Below are 6,196 nucleotides of genomic sequence, written 5' to 3' on the forward strand. Positions count from 1 at the left end.
GAAAGATCAAAGACAATTTTTTATATAACTCCGACTGGATTCATCTGAAAGAAGAAAGTCATATACACCAAGGATGCTTCGAGGGTAAGTAAAACACAAGCTAATTTTAATTTTTGGGTGAACTAACCCTTTAACTCCTTGTAATGTTTGTTTAAATGAGTCGACTAAATTGGTATTGACAAAATACTTTATGTATGAAGATTGTTTTTTTACAGATTAAAGGAACAGCAGTGGGAAGTACAATGGCCCTTAATTATTTAATTATTAATTGGTCATTTTGAACATGAATACCATCCCAAAAGTAAAGTGTGCTGGTGGCAGCCTTATGCTGTAGGGCTGAAGGACTTGTCAGAGTAGAAGAAAACCTCAATGCACCAAAACTTTGAGCCTTAATGAAAACCCAGTCCAGAGCATTCAGAACCTCAGACTGTGCAGGTGGTTCACCTTCCATTGATGATATTTTTCTTATATGGTGTGGCATATGGTAAATGAATTACTTGAGTTCAAACTATTTTATAGTAGTGAATATTTTAAATTCACTATTGATTGTCAAGTCAGTTTTCTTGAATTAAGGCGGGCGTACACGGTGCGATTTTTGCTGTCGTACGAGCTCGCAGGCGATTTTTTTCTCTCGGGAGAAAATCGCAGATGCTCGCATGATCGCGGCTCGTAGCGGCTAGTACCGTGTGAGAAGAATTATGGGCCGATCCGAGACGTTACGAGCACCTCCCGTCCTCCCGATAATTTTCAAACATGTCCAAAAAAAACAGATGCTGTCGGTTTAATTCGTGGCGTATATGCTGTTGAACGAGACGATTTGGCGATCCATCTGAAGTTGACCAATCAGAAGATGACAAAAACCATATAGTCTATAATAATTTTAGTTTAATTATACAGTTCTATTTTTTATTTGTTATTCCGAATGTGCCAAATTTGCCGTTCAGCTTTATGAATGAATATGCCTGTTGTATTTCCAGCAAAACGAGTTAAACAGAAATTCAGAAATAGTCTACTCATCTCGAGTTGTTTATGAAGAACAGAAAGTCCATGCTTTTCTCTGCATTTCAACCATTCTCTTTGCCATGTCCTTTGTTTTCTTGGTAACACTTTACTTGAAGGGGTGTGCATAAGACTGACAACTGTCATTAAGTGTCATTCGCTCAGTTATGTCATTTTTAATGCAAATATGACATTATTTGACCTAACCCTTATTCCGAATGTGCCAAATTTGCCGTTCAGCTTTATGAATGAATATGCCTGTTGTATTTCCAGCAAAACCAGCAGAAATTCAGAAATGGCCTACTCCCTCGAGTTCTTTATGAAGAACAGAAAGTCCATGCTTTTCTCTGCTTTTCAGCCATTCTCTTTGCCATATCCTTTGTCTTTTTTTTGTACGTCAAGCCGCCTGCCACAAAGAAAACTATTTCGTCCTCAGAATCCATATTTGTATGAATGGCGCGAAACGTAATGCTTACGTCAGTGTTTGTAAAATCGTAGTAAATTCGTGTCGTGTGTGACTGCCTCCGTACGATTTTCGGATAAACTCAATCGTGACGTGCCAGAGCTCACGGTGTTCCGACCTTCAGAATCGCACCGTGTACGCCCACCTTTACTCATAATAAAAGACAATGATAAATTGTGACAGATTTGTATAGAAAGCCTGAGAGCAGCAGTGACAGTGTGCTGATTTTCGTTGGCATATAGAGAAAGGTCAAAACCATATCCACTAGGAGACTATTTGAGATACAGTATCTAGTGAAAGAGATTTAAAAAAAATAGCAGCTGGATTTGCATATACAGGTAAAACATTTTTCATTAAAATAACATCAGTAATGTTATGAGGGGTTTGTTTAGATGGTCAAATGACTTTTCCAGACAGCTGCTGCCCTGCTGAGACAAATATTGGAATGGTTTCCATGTTTCCCCATGATATATGCACTTTGTTTGCCTAGGAGTCACAAGGAAACTCCTAGAGATGTGGACAGGCAGCAGTAGCTTAGGTGCCGCTTGCCTACCAACAAACTAACTAACTCACTTGTCAGAAATACTTGCTTTCAAAAGTCACATTCCTAGTGAATTTGCTGGATTTTTGATCATTCTTATATCATCTGGGCCTGGGGTAACATAATATCGACAATTCTGTTTGTCCATATGTCCATGCTTTTCAGCCCAGAAGTGTTTCTAATTCAGATAGTCCTTACTCAAGCCACATGTCAATAAAAGCCAGTAGTTCTGTATCAATCATGTCCACTGTGTTTCAGCATTTTGTGCACAACAGCACCAGTTAAATCCAGCATTCTTGATTATTTTAAAAAGAAACATAAGTCCTGCAAGAGTTGGCCCTGGTTTGGGTTGGTTTTTCTTTGCTACCCCAGTTGCTTTGTTTGATCTCTCACATGCATATAATAGTAGTAGTCCTTGTTAATACATATAGGAGATACAAAATAGCTGTGAGTTTCTAAAGTAAACAACACGCATCACCATGCCAGCCTACAATGCTTACTTTCTCTAGTGGTTAAGTCAAGTCAAGTCACCTTTATTTATATAGCGCTTTTAACAATACAGATTGTGTCAAAGCAACTGAACAGCATTAATTAGGAAAATAGTGTGTCAATAATGCAAAATGACAATAGTAAACACTCATTTTTCAGTTAAAGACAGTTCATCATTGAATTCAGTGATGTCATCATCCAGCTCAGTTTAAATAGTATCTTTGCAATCAAATATTAAATCTAGCGTATGATTAAAACGATGAGTGGGCCCGGTGACGTTTTGTTCGACTTCAAAAGAGTTTATTAGGTCAGTAAACGCAAGTCCTAATGCATCATTTGTATTATCAACGTGAATGTTAAAATCTCCGACAATTAGCGCTTAATCAACAGTAACCAATATGTCTGAGAGGAAATCTGCAAATTCTTTTAGGAAGTCTGTATACGGCCCTGGTGGTCTATACACAGTAGCTAGAGCAAGATATACGATAGATTTCTTTTGCATATCTGACAGTGTAACATTAAGCTGAAGTATTTCGAATGAGTTAAACTCAATGCTAATTAAAATACTATAATTGCTGTAAGCCCAACTGAATACACAAATAGTCATTTCTAGTTTAAGAGTGTCCTACTATTAGTTAAATTGTACATGGGCTACTGAGTGGAAATTATTATCAGTAGTAGTATCTTTATATTTTAAACGAATTCATGATTAATTATCTTTAAACTATCACTAAACATGACTTTCATAATAAATTCTTCACTTTCGCTGAACCAAGGTAACGAGTGAAATAGAGATGTGGCCCATTTAAGAATGAGCGCTCCCTCTTCTGAGTGCATTGCAATGTGGCACGAGTACACGTATGAGCGGGTATATTATTTTCTGCTGCTAATTAAGTTGTTATGGTTAAATAGGTAAGGTTGTTGACAATATGACGTTTATGAAAGACAGTTATAAGGGTTCACCTTGACTTAAAACTGTGAACAACTGTAAAACGCCAACTGCAAACCGTGCATCTAAAAGCGATCCGTTCGCGATTAATGTAAAAATTAATGCCCACAGAAGACATTAAAAGCATTGGAGATTTCGGGCAAATGAGGTAATCCCCAATTCACTTTACTGTTCTAAAATCCACAACGCTTGACGTATTCTCACATAACGTTACATGAACTATGAAAACTGCTTGCTGCTGCTGCTACTGCTGTTATATGAACAAGACATGCTTAGTAATAACTCTTCACGCGAATTACCTGCGCATAGTTTTACAACTTGTATGTTTTCTAGTTTAAAAATGTACAATTCACTTTACTGTTCTAAAATCCACAACGCTTGACGTTGTATTCTCACATAACGTTACATGAACTAGGAAAACTGCTTGCTGCTGCTGCTACTGCTGTTATATGAACAAGACATGCTTAGTAATAATTCTTCACGCGAATTACCTGCGCATAGTTTTACAACTTGTATGTTTTCTAGTTTAAAAATGTAAATCTGACGAATGCAATAATGCACTGAAATCAGAGTTAAGACCATTTACTTATCTAGCTATTGAGTTCACAGAAACAATTAAAACGCTGCGCTAAATCTGCGCAGATTTAGCACAATTACTGAACTCGTGAGTTATCATGATATATTAAATGCAGCCTAATTGCGCAGAATCTGCGCATATGTAACTTACTTAAACATCCACGTAACTTACTTAAACATCCACGACAAATAACTGCTTGGCGGGCACGCCGGTTTCCTTTGCATTAATGCAATAAGCGGCGCGACAAAACACAACATAACCCATTATGATCAGTGATGCTTTCTACACTGGATGCGGTGCGACACCACAAATCCCCGACACTGGCTGACAGTAAACTGATGCCTCGTTCTATTTATGACTTACTGAGTTAAAAGTTAAAATGATTTGCAACGCCCGCTTTGTCACATCCAGATATACATATGGTGTGGACAGCCTAGGGGTGTGCGAAATGTATCGTCTGCGATAATATCATAATAGTTTTCTTTTGTTTTTGTTTTTTAACGACGTGTAATTTGACATTGCAAAAATATTGCATTGCATAATGCATTTTATATCGCAGGGCTCTCAAGTTATAGCAAAAGTTTGGAGTGAGATTAGGGGAGGAGCCACTCAAAGGGGAGGAGCCATTCAAATATTTGCAGCACACAATTCTCTCAAGTTTTCGCTAGCAGTTCAATTCTACCTATTGTTCATAATTGACCTGAACAAATATGAATGATAACAACTCGTAAATCTGAAAAAAAAAAAAAAAACGCTTTTAAACTTAAAGCACTGTGGCTCAAGGCCAGACATTATCACCGTCATACTAGATGATAGTGTTCTGTCCAGAGCCAAACTGTTACTAGTTTTGGTTTTGTTCAAACCCACCATGGAGAACATGGTGGAACACTCTGTCTGCATCTGCATTTGAGTGGGGAAGCCACAGTGCTTTAAGTGGGATCAAACAGGCAAATGTGCGACTAACACATACAACAGACCAAAAAAAACAAAAAAACATTCATAAGCTGAAATGTGTACTCTCTCTCTCTCTCACACTCACTCACACACACACACACACACACACACACACACACAGCTTAACATACATGCTCAGGGCAAGTTCTTCAATCCTACTATATGTGTACAGTATGTACACTGAGCACTGATGTTCAGTTGGCTCGTTTGGTGCCAAATTTCTTTTTATTTTTGTTACATTTGTATTTTTTAAATATAAAAAACTATTTATTTTATTTGGATGAATTTGTCTGTCTTTTATCAGATTTACTAATTGTTATATTATAACATCGCTAGTACTTTCTTTAAGTTTCTGGTAGCCAAAGCTAGGTAAAAGATTCTGGTGCAAAGCAGCTGGAGAGTTTTTGACTGCATCAAAAATAATTTAGCACGAATTTGGCTATATTCCATAACATCAGCTCTCACTATCTTTGATCACAGGCAAGGGATTTCGTCCAGGAATCAAAATCAAAATGCTAAAAAAAAAAAAAAAAAGGTTACCTGCAGCATTCATCGGATCTCGCTCTTTCAACTTACACTGTGCGCGCATCCATGTTGCTTAGTAACGAACGCGCTTGCAGCGGGATCACGTCATTTTCGCATAAACAACAAAATTTCTAATTTCTGATTGGCTGGTAGATGGCATTTAACTCTGTATAAGACAGCTATGAACTCGGCAGAGAGCTTCCCCCATATCTGTCCATTAATTATAGTAGGACAAGTTATCCCTTATTTCTCAGCGTGAGAAATACAAATACAAATAAAATGCATGATTACAAATGTGATATTGGTTTTATATAGTTTAAAAAAGTTAATATTAAAAGCCTTACGTTTTAGACACCATATTGCCTGTTTTTGCTCTATTTCACCAACAAAACCATTCCAAACAGCCACTGCACTGTTTTGCGTCTCTAAACAACATGACGGTGTCAACAACCTAGAGGCGTTTTAATTTCACATTTCAAGTATCCTCTCATTTTTTTAATAATTTCAAATATCAGTATTCAACATTTTATGTTCAAAATATCAAAACATTATTTATGCATTTGTAACTGCAGGTTAAAGCATTCCATGTCCCTCTGCATTAAACAGTGTGTAAATACATCTAGAGAAACTTCAGATATAGCTTCTGTGTTTCTTCTGCATTGCAAAGATGAATTTTGTTAATACTGATTTTTTTTTTTT

This window comes from Sinocyclocheilus anshuiensis, unplaced genomic scaffold (genome assembly GCF_001515605.1).
Source record: "Sinocyclocheilus anshuiensis isolate Anshui unplaced genomic scaffold, SAMN03320099.WGS_v1.1 scaffold1194, whole genome shotgun sequence".
Lineage (NCBI taxonomy): Eukaryota > Metazoa > Chordata > Actinopteri > Cypriniformes > Cyprinidae > Sinocyclocheilus > Sinocyclocheilus anshuiensis.